General features: G+C 46.0%; 1 long non-coding RNA gene across 1 annotated transcript; it reads left to right on the top strand.

Moving 5' to 3' along the window:
• The first annotated feature begins 4272 nt into the window (after positions 1-4272).
• LOC143844189 (uncharacterized) lies at positions 4273-19692 on the top strand. Its single transcript, XR_013233844.1, has 4 exons — positions 4273-4484; positions 6338-6517; positions 16695-16859; positions 19637-19692. It is a non-coding gene; the product is annotated as an uncharacterized LOC143844189 (long non-coding RNA).
• The last annotated feature ends 1582 nt before the right edge of the window (positions 19693-21274 follow it).

Genomic DNA, 21274 nt, shown 5'->3' with positions numbered 1-21274 from the left:
GTGTGTTGGAGTGTTCCGGTTAAAATGAGTTTTGATTCGCTGCCGGGGTTAAGAGTTGTGGAGAGCCATACAGGCAGGGAAATTTTTCCACACTGATAGCAAATCTGCGGTGAGCATTACACATCGGTAAGGAGGTCAGTGCTGCTGACATGTTCATATTCTGGCTTAGCCGTGTTCTGGAAAGAATCATCAATCAATGGTTCTGTTTAGAATCATGCGGCTGGAAGGGACCTCCGGGGTCATTATCGCTACTCTGTAATTTCCAGGACGGTTCATTCTATGCATTATTTGACATGTACCCACCCATTTCCTCACAGGAAATGGACATTTTGCACTTAAAGCACTCACATTATTTGCCAAAACATTGCAAGCTTATCTTATGTAAAGAGCAGCTGCAGAACACATCTACCCAATGACTCTGAGACTCAGCATAAAGTAAAGGATGAACCAGTCACTGGCTACAGTAAAGAAATGTCAAAGATCAAAGCCCTGGCTAACTACTGACCTCCCTTCGACCAGTCGCTCCCTCTCATCCCCACTTAGCTTGCAGGACTGTTGTGAAGATAAAGTGAATGGCATGGTCTTTTGAGCATCCTGGAGGAAGGGCGAGATAAAAAGGGAATCAATAACAAATCCACAGCAGTGACCCCTCTCTTGCCTGGGAGAGCTCAGGACTCTGAGCCTGCAGAAGCCAAGGAAGCCTCTGTTGAAACATATCAGGAGGAGTCAGCTTTAGGGATCACTCAAGCTCCAAGCTTGATCCAGACTCTGTAACTGTGAACGAAGAATGGGACAGTGGCAGGCAGTAAGGTTGTTTAGATGAATGTTCCAAAACCTGGCTCAACATGGTGACTCTCACTGGCCATAAGAAGATGTGCTTGGTGAGGAAGTATCAAGCTAACATATTGTCCCCCCCTTTTTTTTTTAACTGCTGGGTTGCCAGAATATGAAGTTCAGTTGAGTTCTGTCTCTTCTCAGAGCAATGTCTGCTTTTCCTAGGAGCTGTCCTTGGTCCTGTAGATTTCACCCTGACTCTGCTACGTGCTACACTGTCCATCAAGCCATTTCTTGTGATATCTATTCCCTGCTTCTTTTTAAGTCACTATGTTACTACATGCTACCAGCCACTGGTTTCCTGTCACTGTCTCCTGTCTGATAGAATCTTCATATTCCAGACCGAACCTTTCTGAACTTAACCTCAAATACACTGGCAAGAGGACCCTTCCCCTCAAATGGAAATGCTGTTCTATCCGAGGAGCTGTTGTTGAGTTGACAGTATGGCAATTTAGGATCTAAACCAGGAGGTATCAGAGACTGAAAGTAGCATCCTTCTCTGTACAAATATATATATATATAACAATTTTCTGATACATATTTTTGGCTAGAATTTGCTATTTTCTTGCCAGGGGCAGTATCATGACAAGATACTGCTTAAATGGGAAAGGGAATCTGATTGGACAGAGTTGGAAGCAGCAGCAGTGCTTCTAACAGCTGCATAACAAGCTGGGGGAAGAAAGCATATGTGAGATGGCAGATATGTAGGACTGTGGAGACTTGATTTCAAATCCCCTCACATCCCTGAAGCTCACTGGCCTTGGCCACTATCTCTCAGCCTAAACAGGTTATTTTAGAGGGGGGGAAGGGAGGGGCTATAAATTCTTTAAGCAAATAAATAAATATTTAGTCCCTGGTGCTCTCCGTTGGAAAAAGGGCTTGCTACAGAGGTGATAAATGATACCATGAATATAAAGCAAACATTTGTTGTGGCTCCTTGCTGGGAAAAGCTCCGCTTGCCACTTTCTGCCAGCTCTCTGCCCCTTAAAGGAGCATTGATCCTATATACTCTTGTTGAAAGATAATCCAGAATTTGTTAGAGGCTGCTTGTCTTGTCTGTTTTGCAGGCCAAAAGCTCTCCCAAGGCTTGCAGCTCCTCCAGGAGCTCATTCCACCAGGTAGGGGCCAGGACCAAAAAGGCCTGGGCCCTCATTGAGGGGCTGGGAATGACCAACACATTGATACCCACAAAGCACAAAGCCCTGTGGAGAGCCAGATTGGTGTAGTGGTTAGGAGTGCGGACTTCTAATCTGGCATGCCGGGTTCGATTCTGCGCTCCCCCACATGCAACCAGCTGGGTGACCTTGGGCTCGCCACGGCACTGATAAAACTGTTCTGACCGGGCAGTAATATCACGGCTCTCTCAGCCTCACCCACCTCACAGGGTGTCTGTTGTGGGGAGAGGAAAGGCAACTGGAAGCCGCTTTGAGTCTCCTTCGGGTAGAGAAAAGCGGCATATATAAGCGGCATTCTTCTTCTTCTTCTTCTTCTTCTTCTTCTTCTTCTTCTTCTTCTTCTTCTTCTTCTTCTTCTTCTTCTTCTTCTTCTTCTTCTTCTTCTTCTTCTTCTTCTGCAATAGGCAGTCACTCAAATATATGGGTCCCAGACTGGGAAGAGCCTTAAAAGTCAAAACCTTTGGATGAATGTGTCCTATTTGAGGAACTGATCATTGTGGGATGCAAAAAGCTCCTATGATGAAACCAACTGAGTCTGTAACCCTTGGTCCAATTATCATTGTGCATCATCAAATGTGCACTTTGCTGTGAAGAAAATGTCAAATAAAAATACTTTGTACAGGATTGTGCTCTCTGGGGTGACGTGCACTGTGATGTTTTTGTACAAACAGGCCCCTGCAGAGTTTTCATGATTCGTGGCACAAACCTGTTGGTCTCATTGGGTCACCAGTTGCCCCTTTGTTCTTGAGAGGCACAACTAAATATCCTACATTTCACAGCCATTAAAAAAAACAGCCACCCTGAGGCTGCTCTTGACATTGTTCTGGGTTATTCTGATGAGGCACAGTTCAATCCAAATTCTTAAGACGCCACCACATACCCAAGAGAAAGGGGAAACATTCCAATACTCCATCTTTCCCCCCTTTGGTTTTAAAAACTTGATGACTGGGTTGAACAAGGAAATGAAAACCAGAACTGCAGATAAGTTTGGAATGAGCAGGGCGTGAGGTGATCAGGAAGAGAGAGGGTTTCTGGCACTCCGTATTGGAAACCCAGCTCAGTCCCATAGTGTCTCTGTTCTGCAACAACATACATTGTTTGTAAACTGAAGTTAGCGGCAGGTCAATTAGCACAAACTTCCCATGAATGTCAATAGTGGTTCGCAGTAGTTCAAGGTGCTTCGAAGTAGTTCGTGAACGGATACATTTCCAGACTGTCTCCATTCAATCAAAATGTTTATCAAACTTCAAAAGCAGGGAGAAGTTTCCTGTGCATTTAGTTTGTGTAGTTTGCAGGAGGTCCACTCTATACACTTTTGAACCTGTGCCTGACCTTTCCCCCAAATGTACTTTCCTAGGCCTATTATGCACAGCTGTGCATAATGAGCCCGAGAGGCATCTTATTAATGGGCAGGTCATAACTCAGACCACATAAATCTAAGCTGCCCATAACTTGGAGAGCATATAGAGGAGCAGCCAGAGGAGGTCTCCCGTGAGTTTCATGCCTCTACCTTGCACAGGGTCTTTTGCTATACATTTTAATACATTTTTGAACCTCTGAACCTGTGCCTGTCATCTACCAAAGCTACACATTGTCAAATTGGCTCATCTTGTCTGATTTCAGCCATGGATGCTGAAGGACCTGTCCCTACTTGATATGCCACAAGACACGGCAGCATTATCTTTCAGGGGGTTGTAGCTTTTTTGTTCCCTACTTGGCACGGCTCGGTACAGATTTGGTGGGACCCAGAGAACGATGATCTCACGCTCTCCGCCCAGGGAGAATGCTAATGGGAACGGAAGGTTGGGGGCTTCTCAGCCTGCCCTGCATATTTGGGATGCTTGCCCTGCTATGTAAGTGGAGAGGAGAACGTTGGTCTAATGCTGTCTGAAGGCACTGACGTCTGGTACTTTTCAGAGTCTCTCTCTGTTGTGCTTTTCATCTCTAACATTCTCTCTCTCTCTGTCTGTCTCTCTGTCTCTCTCTGTCTTTTAATACCATGGAACATCTCTTGGAGGCAGAGACATTGACCACACACCACAGCAGTTCTGGAGGGATGGGGGGAACAACTGCTAATTAATAGCAGCATCCAGTTCAGCCTTCGCTGGGGCACATGATTGCAGCAAGCCACAATGTGTGTCAGGAGGCAGAGATGATGGCTGACAGGCCCCTGCGTTTGGCTCGGCTCGGCCTGCAGGCCTCTTGTCTCATCTCCCAAGCCTCCTGAACCTCCCATCATGTTCAGCCCCCAGACCCAAGGCATGCATTCTTCTTTCCACGCAAGGGAGATGGGCAAGAAAGATAAAGGGGCAGCCAGCTTGTTAGTGAATGCCTCTGAGAGAGGCCAGGAAAAAGACTCGCCTCCCTTCATCATATCACTGCCTTGACAGGGCAAGAGGTGATTGAGGTCAGAGGGAATCTGAAAATATGCACACTCCCTTGCCAGTATTTCTTTTCCCCTGAGATGGAGAATTGGTAGGTCATTTTGCATGTTTTATTTTTATAATTATATCGTGAAGATATATGTTACTGAGTTCTGCAGGGCCTGCAAGATGGGAGTTCTTCCACTGGCCTTATGGTTGAGGCCAGCCAAGAAATTATATCTCCAAAAAGGATCGGGCCTCCCTCCTGCCCCTTCTCTCCTACTCCTCCCGCCTCCGGCATCTTCTTCAATCAGTTTCAGTTTTAAGCTCAGCTGCTTAGACAGCTTAACAACAGCCCTTCAAGGCTGACTTCACCAAATAACTTATTGATTGCAATTCCTAAAAAACTGATCTCTGTAGCTCGGAGATGAGCTGTAATTCCGCAGGTGTCGTGCAAGATGAGCTGTAATTCCAGTTTGGTGTAGTGGTTAAGAGCAGTGGACTGTAATCTGGAGAGCCAGGTTTTATTCCTCATTCCTCCTCCACGTATAGCCAGATGGGTGACTTTGGGCCAGTCAGTTTCTCTCAGAGCTCCCACCTACCTCACAGGGCGTCTGTTGTGGGGAGAGTTAGGGAAGGCCACTTTGAGATTCCTTCAGCCAATAAAAAGCAGCAGTAAAAAGTGGGGTATAAAAGCCAGCTCTTCTACTATTTGCCTTGAAATTGTTTCTTTCAATGGAAGGTCTCTCCACAGTTCCCCTCAAAGGCCCACCATAGTCAAAGATGGGGCCCAATCCTCTCAGGAACAGACGCCACCCTATTCCCTTACCATGAGAGCAAATATGTGTTTCCTCTTAATTTGGTGCCCCCTCAGAATCTACTGACTGAGCCTGTTGTGGCGCAGAGTGGTAAGGCAGCAGACATGCTGAAAGCTCTGCCCATGAGGCTGGGAGTTCGATCCCAGCAGCCGGCTCAAGGTTGACTCAGCCTTCCATCCTTCCGAGGTCGGTAAAATGAGTACCCAGCTTGCTTGCTGGGGGGTAAACGGTAATGACTGGGGAAGACACTGGCAAACTACCCCATATTGAGTCTGCCATGAAAACGCTAGAGGGCGTCACCCCAAGGGTCAGACATGACCCGGTGCTTGCACAGGGGACACCTTTACCTTTACCTTTTACAGAATCAACTAGCTGAGGGAGAGACCTCATCTTGAGAACTCTGAGAGAATACCCCTGGCTTCCCTTCTAGGGTTGCCAACCTCCTGGTATTACTGATGATGGCTATGTGATTAACCAATTTATTCAAAACACCAAGTCAAAACAGGTTCCGAGGTAATCACCTTGTTTTCGTATTTTCTTCCTCAGTGACTCAACATAAGCATTTTCTTACTTTCAAATAAGGAAATTCTCAGTAGAAATTGAGCTGTCAGTATTTTCTGTCTTAATAATATCAACCACACCCAAAAGGTCTTTGTCTTTTCAACCAGACGTTGGAGAGATGGTGACTATAGTTTATACATCATACTGAGAAAGACTTTATTTGAAACGAAGAAAATGCTTATGTTGATTCACTGAGGAAGAAAATACGAAAACGAGGTGATTACCTCAGAACCTGTTTTGACTTGGTGCTTTTAATAAACTGGTTAATCACATAGCCATCATCAGATTCTTCTCTGCTGAAATTTGGACTGACGAGTCGTTCTTTACTGCAAACCTCCTGGTGGCGCCTGGAGATCTCTCTCTCTCACACACAACCAATCTCCATGTACACAGAGATCACTTCATCTGGAGAAAACAGACACTTTGAAAGGTGGACATTGGTGTTGGGCCCCTTTGAAGTCTCTCCCCAAGCTCAAGCCTCTCCAGGCCCCACCTCCAAAATCTCCTGGTATGTTGACCCAGAGATGGCAGCCCTATGCTTGTCTGAGATTGATTTATTTGTATGTATTTATGTATTCAATTTTAGACCGCCACTCCCAGTGTAACCCGTTTCTTATTGCACCCTACCCTTGGCCTGGGACCTTCACCTACAGGAAGCTGTTTGTGGAAATGGATCTTTGAAGCAGCCTATAACTTAGTCTTCAAAAGGTCTCCTTGTCTCCTCTGAAGAATTAACTTCCAGTCTCTCATCTTCCCAAAGAGAAAGGTATTTCTCTCTCCCACCCCCCTCCCTTTACTTTAGTTATTTAAGCTGTAAAATATGATTACTAATACGCTGACAACATCCTCGGTACTCTGTGCAAAGTACACAGCTGGGGTTTATATATTTTTGCTAATGTGACATATTTCTGTTTATTATTAATCAGCCTGAACATGCCAGACGCTTTGGGGATTTTTGTCCGGTCACTCGATGGATGCAGAAAAACGAATTTAAGTAATTACTGCTTATTTCCCCATCATAATGGAACAAAGGCACCCCTCCCTTTCCTGAGCCCTACAAAATCTGCGTACTTGTCCTTCTGCCCTACTCGGAGCCTCCATGCAGGAAAAGCCAATATTTTCTCCATGTAAATGATCCCATTTTAAAGTACATGATGTGCTTGATACGATTGCCAACCTCCAGGTGGTGGCTGGAGATCTCCTTGACTTGTAACTGATCTCCAGATGACAGACATTGTCACCTAGAGCAGGGGTAGTCAACCTGTGGTCCTCCAGATGTTCATGGACTACAATTCCCATGAGCCCCTGCCAGCAAGCGCTGGCAGGGGCTCGTGGGAATTGTAGTCCATGAACATCTGGAGGGCCACAGGTTGACTACCCCTGACCTAGAGGAAATGACTGCTTGGAAGGTGGGCTGCATGACATTATACCCCACTGAACTCCCACCCCACCCCAAGCCCTGCTTTCCTCAAGCTCCAACCACAAAATCTCCAGCTATTTCCCAAACCAGAGGGGCTACCTTAGCACCGGCAGCTCTAGTTGGCTTGGAAGAAGGAGAGTTGGGTTTTATACCCCGCTTTCCACTACCCAAAGCAGCTTACAATTTCAAAGCAGCTTACAATCACCTTCTCTTCCCCTCCCCACAACAGATTCCCCCCCCCTCTCATGCACTCACACCACTACCACCAAAATGGTGGGTGTAGCGGTTAAGAGCTGGGTGACCTTGAGCTACTCACAGTCCTGTCTGAGTCATTCCCACAAAGCAGTTCTCTCAGGGCTCTCTCAGTCCCACCTACCTCACAGGGTATCTGTTGTGGGAAGAGGAAGGGGAGGCGACTGTAAGCCACTTGGAGGCTCCTCTGGGTAGTGAAAAGCAGGGTCAAAAAAAATGAGGCTTCAACAGTACTGAATCTTATTTGTCTTTGAAAGCAAACTTTCTTCCACATATTGAGCCGGCGGGAGAGAAATCGTAGAAAGAGGTCAAATGGCCAGGAATAAAAATATAAGCAAGCTCTGATGCCAGAGTTTTGCAGGTCTTAAAGAGAGAAGCTATCAGTGTGCTCTCCCCCCGCCTGTGTTTTAGCCCTTAGAAGATATAAATAATGAAGAGATTTTCCTTTGTAACGTACAAAGTATTCCCACTTACCCCTGCATAACTGCAGCCAGCATCTAAACCTTTGAGATTAGGCAGAGAGGGCTTCAGTGACCGAGATCATTGCTTCCAGCTACATCTGACCTTTTTTGCCTCTCACCCCCCCCCCCACGAGCAATCCTGTGTGAATTCAAAGCATAGCCACACGCACGCACGCACGCACAAACACAAATCGTAATGTACAAGGTTTCCTCGGCGGGAGGTTTATAGATTCTTCCGAAAGATTCTTGCTGCTGCTGGGTTTGTGTGAGTGATAACAGCCTGCATGTGTTCTCGAGAGCTTGGGAATAATAACAACTCTAATAATCATAACAATGTTTGTTGGCCGAGTCTAAATATGCAAAGGAGTCAAGCATCAAGCTGGTTAAAAGAATAAAATAGAAGAGAAGCAAACTGTTGTATAGGGAGAGGAGAGGAGAGGAGAGGAGAGGAGAGGAGAGGAGAGGAGAGGAGAGGAGAGGAGAGGAGAGGAGAGGAGAGGAGAGGAGAGGAGAGGAGAGGAGAGGAGAGGAGAGAGTTCTGGAGGCAAGCAGAGAGGAAGTGTGCTCAAAGGAACAGGAAGTCTCCTATTGAGCCAATCAGAGCATTGGAGGAGATTACTTGAAAAATATCAGCACGTTCCTAATCAAACAATGCTAAACACACATCTTCTGTGATGCCCCCAGTAGGATATTCTTCATATCCCTTTGAATCATGCACACTATAGATCCTGAAGTTTCGAACGAAGCACCTGGGGCTGTGGCTCAGTGGCAGAACATGTGCTTTGTGTGCAAAGTGTCAGATTTCATCCAACTCAAAGTATTAGTATTATTTACTTCATTATTGACTTCATTGCAGGGCAGGAAGGCAGATTCTAGCGCACAAAGAACACAACACCATAGATATGTTTTGCCAAAAAACAGGGCCAGCAGCTTTATTGTATTCCAAAAATGAGGGTAGGCACACTGAAGGTGAGAGGGCGGATCCTGACACAGCCATCCCCTGCTGGGGTCATCAGATGACAGCCTCACAGGAAGGGAAAACCCACCAGCAGAAATCATAAGAATAATCACAACAGTAGCTACTAAAGCATCTTATCCTCATGAACCCCTGCCCTGGGTGGCCCAGTCTAGCTCAATCTTGGCAAATCTCAGAAACTCAGCAGGGTCAGTCCTGGTTAGTACATAGATGGGAAACCAGCAAGGAAGTCCGTGTGAAGAGAGGCAGGCAATGGCCAGTCACCTCTATCCATCTCTTGCCTTGAAAACCCCACGGGACTGCCATAAATTGTCTGCAACTTGATGGTCCTTTCCACCGCCATTCTCACGAGACCTCATTGCAGCAGCCCAGTTACTGGTTCATCTTTCTTCTCTTCCTTTGAGGAGATGGGGGTGGGGGTAGGGGGTGGGGGAAGGAACATGGAACTTATTATGGTAATTCCCTTTCCTTTGCATAAGATCTCTGCTGCAGGAAGGGAGCACAAATCGTGAACATCTGGTGACACACGCACACACAGAGCCTCTTGCAGGATTCTATTACCGCTCTGGCAGAAGCTTGTGAGCGAAAAAGCTGCTAAATAAATCATTAAATTTAGCAGAAGGTATGTGGAAGGAGACGTTCTGCCCAGGGACGGCGTTGTCAAGCCGAGGACCAGATGTGCATGTGGAGGAAGCTGTTTGGCGGTCCGGATGGCGAGCCCTGAACTTGTTTCTGCTCCAGTGGCTTTCACGGGCCATTGTATCATTCCAGGTGGGCTACAAGAGAAGGGAACAGCTGGGAGGACCCCGGGGAGACTATCCAGCCCACGGTTAGCAGTTGTTCCACAACAAAAGGTGATCAAGCGTTATAGGGAGCTTCGCTTACGGATGTTAGTGATAGGGCAACCGTCTTGTGCTGTCAGTTTGACAGAGCTCGCCAGCTGAACGCAAATAACAATGTCCTCTCAGCTGAGTAGCCCGACTTGAGATGAACAGCAGCATTTTTACAGGGAGCACAAAGGGATGCAAAGTGGATGCTATTGGCCCTTGTGCACACCTGCCTCTCATGATCACCTGCGGTTTTTTGCTTCCTACCTTTGTTCCCATCCTATACTTCAAGGCAGCTTAGCTGGAGTTCCCAGCAGGTCTCCTGTCCGGGTAGTGACCAGATCAGTTGAGTTTCAGCAAGACTGTTAGATCAGTAGTCCCCAACCCCCGGTCCGGGGACCGGGACCGGTCCATGGATCAGTCAGTACCAGGCCACGGCTCCTCCACATCCTCCTCCCTGGCTGTTGCCTCGGGGGCTGCCCTGCCACTCTGTTGATGGCTCATCTTTGGTGCTCTCCAGTGGCAGCCATAGCTGCGGCTCCCCCTCGTCGTGGCACTGTGGGAAAGCAAATGGAGCAGCGGCTTAGGCGGCAGAGGCGACATCCCTCGGCATAAGACTACCCTCCCCCGGGCCTCAGTAAAATTGTCAAGTGTTGACCGGTCCCCGGTGATAAAAAGGTTGGGGACCACTGTGTTAGATGATGAGAATATAAGAAGAGCCCTGATGGATCAGATCAGTAATCCATCTAGTCAACCATCCTAACTCATGCAGTGGCCAACCAGTTCTTCTGGAGGGCAACAACAGGTCTGAAGAAACAGCTCTTCTTCTTCGCCCCACAACAGACACCCTGTGAAGTTGGTGGGGCTGAGAGAGCTCTGAGAGAAATTGTGATTGTCCCAAGGTCTCCCAGCTGGCCACACATGGAGGAGGAGCAGGGAATCGAACCAGGTTCTCCAGATTAGAGGCTGCCACTCTTAACCGCTACCAAGCTCAGGGGTTGCATCACCGTAAATCAGGTCATCTTCCAGGTACCCTCACAGCCCTCTTTCTTGTCTCCAACCCACAGCCACAGAGGCTTTTCGAGACATTCAGGGTGGTCTGCCATTGCCCGCCTCTGCGTAGCACCCATTGGCTCCCTTGGTGGTCTCTGTACTCCCTAGGGCTGACCCAGCTTAGCTTCCAAGGTCTGCTGAGATCAGTCCAGCCTGTGCTAATATTGGGAATTAAGCAGGGATAGCAGATTTGACAATAATTTGCAAATAAAATAAAAAAAAACATGTTTCTGATCTAGGCAAGACAATCCAAGGCATCTGTGTTCCCAGATTCATCACCACATTTGAATTGTCAGTCCTTCAGAATTAGTCCCTGCAAGAGCGATTGAGCCAACCCTGATGAGTTCACGAAGCCTACGCCCAAACATTTCCAACAGCTGGGCTCCGTAGCCAATTAATTTATTTCTGACGGGCCTTGCATTTCAAGTTGTCGCCGTTTTTGTTTTAATTAAATATTGAAAAATGACGGCGGCCCCACGTGCGACGGCGGAGCGTCAAATAATTTACTGTATCCTGTTAACATTGTTGTTTTCCGACCAATTTTTTTGCCAGCATGGGTAATCTTCTTAGAACCCGCTGCTAAATTAAATGACTATATTTCACCATGTATCAAATAATGCTAAATGGAATCTTAAGTGCGTTATGTGTCTTTGCGTTGTGTGTTTCATCCCAAGGGCTGGGCGCCCCTCTCCGCCTACTCACACGCCAGTGAGAAAAGACATTAATTTTCTCAATATGTGTCATTTGTGGGCTTCAAACCCTCCCGAAACCTAAATATAATCTAGCAAGAGGGAAGATCCCGAAACCAACACAGCACAAGAACAGGCTGTAAAAGAGTGCAGAAATAGATTTATTTGAAGGGGGGGGGGATTTGTGGGTTGTTTTTTTTTTAAGCAGACAAATCAGCTCAAAAAGCGCAACATGTTTCAGGCTACAGATGGTCGTTCATCAGGGGAATTGTGTGCGTTAAGAAGACACAAGCTTTAAAGGATCAGGAGAGTGAAGAGAAATATGCGGTGTTCCACAGAGTTACATGCTCTCCACTTCCTCACGCAATGCGTCTCTCTCTCTCTCTCTCAGCTCATGCACAAAGGTGCCTCATGCTGAATCAGGCTGTTGGTCCAACAAGGTCAGCATTGCCTGCTCAAAGTGGCAGCAGCTCTCTAAGGCAGTCTTTCTCAACTTCTTTACTGTTGAGAAACCCCTGAAACATTCTTCAGACTTTGAGAAACCCCAGAAGTGGCTCAATCATGCAGAATAGGGTTGGGAAGCAGAGCTGTGGACATGCCCACCTGGGGCCCCTCCCCTTCCCAACCCCTAGAAACATAGAATCATAGAATCATAGAGTTGGAAGGGACCTCCTGGGTCATCTAGTCCAACCCCCTGCTCTGTGCAGGACACTCACAACTGCTCATCCACTGTCTCCTGCCACCCCCTTGAACCTTCACAGAATCAGCCTCTCCGTCAGATGGCTATCTAGCCTCTGTTTAAAAATCTCCAAAGATGGAGAACCCACCACCTCCCGAGGAAGCCTGTTCCACTGAAAAACCGCTCTAACTGTCAGGGACTTCTTCCGGATGTTTAGATGGAATTTCTGTTGAATTAATTTCATCCCATTCATTCTGATCCATCCCTCTGGGGCAAGAGAGAACAATTCTGCTCCATCCTCTATATGGCAGCCTTTTCAAAGGCCCACCATTGGCCATGGGGGAAGGGGGGGGCTTGTCAACATGATCATATATGGTCATATCACCCAATAATCACTAATTACAAATCGAGAGGCTCTTCAAGTAATTCATCATAGTTTCACAGTGGCATTTAATAAAATTTAAACAATCTTTAATTAAAAACAAAATCATTCAGAAGCCATGACGTTTTTTTGTTCCCATTAATATTGTTCAGAAATTTGTCCCATTTCCGAATCCATAGCCTGCTGCTGGTCACTTTCCCCACTGCCTAACATTACTGGCTTCCTACACAAGACAACTCATATCAGGCACAGTGTGTGTGTTTCTCCATGCTTCAAACACAGTTCTGAGCGACTGCCTGAGTACGGCATTTTGAAACATCAGCTACTTTTTCCTGGGTCCAGGAATCCCATCTACTATTGGCCTGTAACCAAGTGCTCCGTTTCCTGGAAGTTCACAGCAGGACAACAATAGCTCGGATTCTGCTCTCTGCCTTTCTTCATGCCAGTCCCTGGAGAATCTCTCCTCTCATGAAGGAAAAGGAAGTCTTATTTCAGGCGTTATTTGCCGGCTAGAGGATCAGCTAGGAGGTCAAAAACGACCAAAATAAATATTTTATTATACATATTTAATATTGCCCTTTTCATTCCCCGTTACTGGAACACATCAGAAGCGAAAGAGCCTTGGAACCTGAACAAGGGGTTGCAGCCACACTTATTAACCTTTGCCTGTGCTGATTAAATGTGGCCCACGCAATAAAGATCACAAACTTTTTCATGAATGAATCTGCTGACTAAAATTTGCAGTGCTGTCAATAACATCGGTGTGCAATCCCAGCCTCGCTGCCTTGTAGGGTGGCCAACTCCAGGTTGGAAAATACCTGGAGATTTCAAGAGTGGAGGCTGAAGAGGGCCAACTTTGGGGAGAGGAGGGACATCAAGGGGGCATCATGCCATGAATCCATTAAAGCAGCTATTTTCTCCATGTGAATGATTTCCATTTCCATTTCCATTTCCTTTTTAATCTCACTATGCATGCTAACCTTGTTTAACTCGTGTATCCACATTCCTCACAATTTATTTTAATTTGGATTATGTGACTGTTAGTAATATATAATGTAATTTTAATTCAGCTCTCTGGTCCCAGGACAAGATAGCTGCCAGTTCAGCTTCTACTTGTAGGAATGTTTCACACTAGTATGGAGACAGATGGGACAAGCAGGAAACGGTGGGGTGGAGGCTGTTGATCACTGGCATAGACATATGTATTTGTATTTCTCATATGTATTTGTGAACTACAACTGAATTCGAGGGTCTGATTGGCTGGTAGACCAAAGAATTATCATATGACGGTATTTGGATGCTGTGACACAGTTTATGAATGTAACAGGATTAACATTTGCTTATATATTCCCACTGTCATGATGATCAGTTCATAGTCTTGCGCTCAAAAGCTCACGCCTGGGCAGAGTCTGCACTTACTTTGTTTATTCCATTGTCAATCCTGTTGAATTCAGATTGCTTTAAACTCGGATCTTCCTCTTCCTCCCCCCTCCCCATTGAAACAGGAAAGTCTTCTGCACGTGGTTAGGGTAGTTCAGAAGGGGGGGGCAAGCCTCTTTCTTTCTTTTCTTGAAGGGGGGGGGAGAAAATCGAAAAAGGCAGAGAAGGGGGGGGGAAATCCAGGACCGATAGAAGTTGAGAGAAATTAGGGGCTTCTCCTTTAAGGCAAATTCGTCACATGACCACCCGTGGCCAATCACGGGTCCTCTACCACGGAGGAGAGCCCCGATTCAAAGCAATGCGATTTTATAATATATTCAGGATTAAAAGCACGCTAAGATATCGCACAATAAAGGTAGGGTCACTCCGGATCAATCCTTCTTGCTGCAGAAGGAAATTTTAAATCGCCCCAAATCCAAACGGAAATCGCATTCTGTGTAGAGGGCAGGGACTGAATCGATCTGGGGTTGGAATAAAAGCTCTGTGCAGTTTACACTCTGGAATAAATCTGTGTTGGTCTTAAAGGTGCTACTGGACTCTGATTTTACTGATATAGGGTTGTCAGGCCTGGAGAAAAATATCCTTTCTCTTTACAGGAAGGCTGGTATGTGGAAATGAGAAGCTGAAGCTTTTCCTGGCCCTGATATAAAGAACATCTCCTGATAAATAGCATCACATACCATTAAGCCTCTATTAAAGGGACAGGCCATGTTTCCCCTTCATGCAGGGATTAGCAAATAAATCAGGGAGCATTCAGTCACGCAGCCCCTCCTTGGCGTGCCGAAATGGCACAGACCCAGGCCAGAGAGAGCAGCTTCTGTGCCATGAGGGCAAGCCAGAACGTCTCGTACACTCCAGCAAGGATGGCAACAGCAGTGTCAAGGAGGAAGCTGTCAAGAAGGAAGGTTATTAAAAGCTGAGGAAGGCATTCGTATGAAAGATGAGTCCCCAATGGGGTGGCAATAATTTCCCTGGAACTACAATTAATTACAGGACAGGGGCTCTAAAAATATTCCAACACAAATGATGATAAATACCGTTAAATGAAAATGAAAGAGAGTGCCATTTTATGCCAGAGTTAAGATGTTTCATTTGCAACTGAAGTTTTAAAAAAAAAAAAATCTCCTGCACTCTGCCTTTTTGATTTTTTTTTAAAGAACATTGCACTGCTAAATTGATAGATGTGTGCAGCGGATGTGTGTCACAGCAGACTGAGGTACTTGGGGATTGTTCAGCCTTCAGTCTCATGCGAACCCTTCCCGTTATCCCTCATGAGACATCAGATCTGAAGGAGAAAAGGAACAAGGATTCTTAATTATTTTGTTCACTAATCACTGGCATGTTGAGGCAAGCAAGAACCGCACTGTGGAGCACTCCAAGTTCAGCCTGAATTTTGGCTTGGCAACTGGTTCATGCGCATTCCTAGTCAATAGTGGTCCTACCCGGGGTCCTAGCAGCCTGCCTGACCCTGACAATCCAAGCAATCCCTTTAGAGAGCCAGTTTGGTGTAGTGGTTAGGAGTGCGGACTTCTAATCTGGCATACCACGTTCGATTCTGCGCTCCCCCACATGCAGCCAGCTGGGTGACCCTGGGCTCGCCACGGCACTGATAAAACTGTTCTGACTGAGCAGTAATATCAGGGCTCTCTCAACCTCACAGGGTGCTTTGAGCCTCCTTCGGGTAGAGTAAAGCGGCATATAAGAACCAACTCCAGCCAGCCAGTAGCTGCTCTGGCAGCTTGCAGGACATCAACGGTTTGACTGAGGGACTCTGATCTTATTTTTCCTTTTGCCTTCCCTTCTTCCTCTTCTTAATCACTTATTCCAAACTATTCTTTTGGTTTCTGTGGGTGAAAAGTGGGGTACAAAAACCAGCAACTATTCATCCTCTTGACTTTTCTATATCTGCTTTTTTGGGGGGAAGGCTGGATGGGAGAGCCTGTGATGATGGAGCATTTCCCACCCTCGGTTTAGATGCGAGTCAATAAATTTGCCCAGATTTTGTGGTAAACTTAACTGTCTCGGATTATATGCAGTTTGGCTTATATGCGAGTATATACGGTATATGTCGAATTCCCGCTCATTTAAACCAATGGGACTTAAAAGCATAAGATTTGGATTTGATCGTGCCTGGTGTAGATATTCATTTATATATACAGTGGGATTTATGACCTATGAGCATGATTTGCGGGTTTTTTGAAAGGTCAGGGGAGTCTAGATGAAAAGCACATATGTTGTGAATTTTGACAGCCAAAGGGGCCTTTGCACTTTTACACTGGAAAGGAGGGGAGGGGGAAAAACCCGTAACTTTCTATTGCTAGACTCTATTAAGGGTTTGAAGGGAAACAAGGCATATCAGCCAGAGAAACGTCTCAAGGGCAACATTAGCCTGTTCCCACTAATAAAAAATTGGAAGTCCTAATATCATTATCTTCTCCGTCCTAATCTTCAGCTCTCAGGCATATTATGGCACAAGGCTTGCCTCTCTCTTTGAGCAACAAACGAATATTTGGCTCTTCTGAAGTCATTAAAAGAAGAGCTTATTTTTATACTCCACTTTTATCTTCCCTAAAGAGGCACAAAGTGGCTTACAATAGCCTTCCCTTTCTCTCCCCACTACCTTGTGATGTAGGTGGGGCTGAGAGAGTTTTGAGAGAACTGTGACTGGCCCAAGGTCACCCAGCAAGCTTCAATAGATGCCTCACCTCCTTCCTAATTCCACTCCTGTCCATTGTTCTAACAAAACATCTACTCCATATTGTAGGTGTAGAATTGAGGCACCAGTTGCAAGAAGAAGAAGAAGAAGAAGAAGAAGAAGAAGAAGAAGAAGAAGAAGAAGAAGAAGAAGACGACTTTTTCTCTGCCAGGAGTCTCAAAGTGGCTTCCAATTGCCTTCCTTTTCTTCTCCTCACAACAGACTTCCTATGAGGTAGGTGGGGCTGAGAGAGCCCTGATATTGCTGCTTGGTCAGAACAGCACTGGGCAGTGACTAGCTCAAGGTCACCCAGCTGGCTGTATGTAGGGGAGTGGGGAATCAAACCTGTCTTGCCAGATTAGAAGCCGCCACTTTTAACCAGTACACCAAGCTGGCTCTTATCTACTGAATTCACGGTAAAGATGAGATTGGAAGCAGAGGCTCACTGGATATTTATCCCAGTCTCTTATAATACAAGGCAGCCAAATCTTATTTAACTTAACAGGACTTACTTCTAAGTAAATATGTTCTAATGAGCTAGTGCTGTTGATCACATTATAGGTAAAGGTAAAGGTATCCCCTGTGCAAGCACCGAGTCATGTCTGACCCTTGGGGTGACGCCCTCTAGTGTTTTCATGGCAGACTCAATACGGGATGGTTTACCATTCCCTTCCCCAGTCATTACCGTTTACCCCCCAGCAAGCAAGCTGGGTACTCATTTTACCGACCTCGGAAGGATGGAAGGCTGAGTCAACCTTGAGCCGGCTGGTGGGATCGAACTCCCAGACTCATGGGCAGAGATTCAGACTGCATGTCTGCTGCCTTACCACTCTGCGCCACAAGAGGGTCTGGGGCAAGAATAGTGGGGTATAAAAAGCCGCTCTTCATCAAAATCTCCAGGTCTTTCCCAGCCTGGAGGGTGGCAAGCTTAGTTATAACTATCCTCAACATTTATAACTATCCTCATTTTACCGATCTCGGAAGGATGGAAGGCTGAGTCAACCTTGAGCCGGCTGCTGGGATTGAACTCCCAGCCTCATGGGCAGAGCTTTCAGACTGCATGTCCGCTGCCTTACCAATCTGCGCCACAAGAGGCTCATTTGATCACATTATAGTAGCTCTCAAAAATGTTGATCCTGAATTTATTTATTTTGGGGATTTATATTCCACCATCTCTTCAGAAACTTTATATTCTGCCCTGTCTTTGGAAACTTTGGAAATTGATATGAATCATCTGAGAAGGAAATGTCTGAACTGCCTTGAGTGCTGTGACCCCAAAGGAAAAACTCAGTGAAAGGAGAGGGGAATAGGGCTTGGGTTGGGTTTTTTTTTTAGCCAAGATGGACACCTCTGAGCATTACTCATTTATTTCAAATATGATCAATAAGTGTGCTTTATTTTTTAAAGGGAGGGGAGTTGACATGCTCCTTTGGTGATTGCTTCTACATAAGAGAAAATGCGTCCTCGAACACCACTGTCAGAGTAATATTCACAAATCACTCACAGTGCTGTCACTGGCAGACAGTAAATATTTTAGGCAGTATGGAAAAATAATATTTCTTCCTCTGATCTGCTGGACTGTGGCTCCCAAAACAACTTGCTGGAATTAATCAAAATGGAGAGGACCTTCTATGCTATTTTTTTTTAAAGCTGAGCCATTGAAGAAATGCAACAAAGCTATTTGGAAAACACGTTTTCAAATGTAATTAAAAGAAACGGAATCAGATAGAATCATAGATCATAGAATAATAGAGTTGTAAGGGACCTCATGGGTCATCTAGTCTAACCCCCTGCACTATGCAGGATGCTCATATCCCTATCACTCATCCACTGTAACCTGCCACCCCCCTGAACCTTCACAGAATCTTTGTTAGATCTTTGTTAGATGGCTATCCAGCCTCTGTTTAAAAATTTCCAAAGATGGAGAACTTACCACCTCCCGAGGAAGCTTGTTCCACTGAGGAACTGCTCTAACTGTCAGGAACTTCTTCCGGATGTTTAGATGGAATTTCTTTTGAATTAATTTCATCTCATTCGTTCTGGTCTGTCCCTCTGGGGCAAGAGAGAAGAACTGCTCCATCCTCCATATAGCACCATTGATTTCCCCATGTTCCCTTGCAATGTGCCAGAATCATGCAAACACAGGGATTGCCCTGGACTGGTGTCGACATTGTCAGGAAATGGGAATAAGCCCCATGAGCTCCACAGCAAATTCTCCATGCAGAAAAGGCCCTAGTGAGAGGGTGGTGTGGGGGGAGAGGTCAGTGGGCCACTCCCTGGTTAAGAAGCATCCTATTCAAGGAGATCACCCATAAACCCTAGTGGGTTGTAGCACCTTCTAATGTTCAGGCATACTGAGTTGCTCCCTCCAACATGTGTATGCCACCACGTTACTACTACTTTATGGTGACCCCAGCAAGTAAGAAGCAGAAGTGGGGCGTAGCCCTTCTTTGGGGCATAGCCCTTCCAGCTACGTTCCCTGCTTAGCTTCCAAAATCTGATGAGCCTTGGCTACACCATGCCACCTTCTCCATGGAGAAGCAGTTCGAGTACATCAACTAAGTCTACTGTGACAGCCAACCTTGCCCTTGTGTGTCTGGTGCTCCTAACAAATGTTTACCTAAAATTCTTTATCAGTTCTCACCTTCTATTCTTTTTTTAAAAGATGCACTTCAAAAGAGTCAGGAATCTGTGACCGCCCAGCATCACAAATGTAATGCTCGTTTATGCATATCAGGACCGCCGCATCAGAAATCTGAGCAGTTCAGAAGGTCCCCGGCATAGAATGCCGCAGCACACTGTGATTAGAATAAGAGGTTCATGAGCCATCTGTAGCGAAGCAGAAACCTCTTCACCGAATAACCAAATTGCATTCAAACATTATATTTTAAAATAGGTTACGCCTGCGGGATGTGTTTAGCGCTAAGTGTTTTGTAATGGCGAGCGTGAGCAGTAGTCAAATTCAGGTTGTAGTCATTGCTTTCTTTTTTTTTTCATGCTAATGTCGAAAGGATGTGGACAAGTGATCCGGCGCCTCTCCTGATCAAGCCAAAGAAGAACAATTCAGGCAAGGCTGTTTATCTTCTGTGCTTCCACATGTGGAAAATGACAAGTTATCACAAGTGCTGGGTAATAAAGCAGTCGGGCAGTTGTACGTGCATTCATGCCATGGCACCAAGGTGGAGCGGAGGTAGAGCTTCTTGTGGCATCTGATGTTCTTAATCCCCCGATTGTACATGGGAAATAGGCAGCTTCCTCCTGCCTTTGGAGACTATCCGTGGAACTTGCTCAGCACATTCCACTAGTTGCGCATTTGTGCAGCGAGAGGGAAACATTTAAACATGTGGCTAATGCACCATATGCCTCAAATGTTTTAATTCCCTTCGACATTGTGAAAAAAAAATATTTGTCGTGTCAGCTGCAGGCTCACTGCATGTTTATTTCTCCTGGAGCTGATTAAAGCGGGAATGCCGGAAAGCCACGGCCTTCTCCAACTTGCTTGCTCTATTGCGATGGCTTGATAGTTTGGGGGCTTGCAAATCTAATCGAGCGGAATGTAATCGGTGTGGCAGGTCTATTAAGGTTTCAGCTACACACACATCCATATTTATCGGTGTTAATGAGACAGGATGAATGTGTATTCACAGAATGTGTACATCTTCGGGCATTAGCATAATGTGCCGCACACAAAAATAAACCAGAGCAAGAAGACTCTAAAACCAGTGAACTATATAAGGATGGAATAAGAGTGATAGAAAACGAATGGGGGTGGCCTTTTATTGATCACTAACCTAATGATGGGCCAGTTTAGTGTAGTGGTTAGGAGTGCGGACTTCTAATCTGGCATGCCGGATTCGATTCTGCACTCCCCCACATGCAGCTAGCTGGGTGACCTTGGGCTCACCACGGCGCTGATAAAGCTGTTCTGACCGAGCAGTGATATCAGGGCTCTCTCAGCCTCACCTCCCTCACAGGGTGTCTGTTATGGAGAGAGGAAAGGGAAGGCGACTGTAAGCCCCTTTGAGCCTCCTTTGGGTAGGGAAAAGCGGCATATAAGAACCAACTCTTCTTCTTCTTCTTTTCTCAGGAATCTCTTAGCCCCACCTACCTCACAGGGGGTCTATTGTGGGGAGAGGAAGAGTAGGTGATTGGAAGCCACTTTGAGATTCCTTTGGGTAGTACAGTGGGGTAGTAAGTGCGGTACAAAAAAAAAAAGCTTTTATTCTTCTAGTACTCCATTGGTTTAGCCTAGAGTTTTAGTGGAGTAATAAAGTGACCCTGGTGTGATGATGGCCATTAGTGGTTCATGTTGTTGGTGCATGGTAATCCCCTTCACCCATTTTTCTCCTGGGAAAAGGTGTTTGGCTGTAACATTTATTTCCATGGGAGGAATCTGAATAGGTCCTCTTGGACATTCACAAGGTGAACAAGAAGGGAGAACGCTGGCAGGAGCACATGGGAATTGTAGTGCATGGACATCTGGAGGGCCGCAGTTTGACTACCCCTGCTCTAGTGTTTCCCTTTGTTAGTATCCTGCATTTCTGTTGGGTGTCCTTTTCCTTTCTGTCACTTCATAGGGGCTTCGGGATCTCATTTCCCCGCTGCATGGGTTTTGCTCCCTTCAGCATCCACTTTGTTTTCTCTTTGCT

This window comes from Paroedura picta, chromosome 9 (genome assembly GCF_049243985.1).
Source record: "Paroedura picta isolate Pp20150507F chromosome 9, Ppicta_v3.0, whole genome shotgun sequence".
Taxonomy (NCBI): Eukaryota; Metazoa; Chordata; class Lepidosauria; order Squamata; family Gekkonidae; genus Paroedura; species Paroedura picta.
The sequence above is the reverse complement of the archived record's forward strand: the minus strand, read 5'-3'. Positions and strand labels throughout refer to the sequence as shown.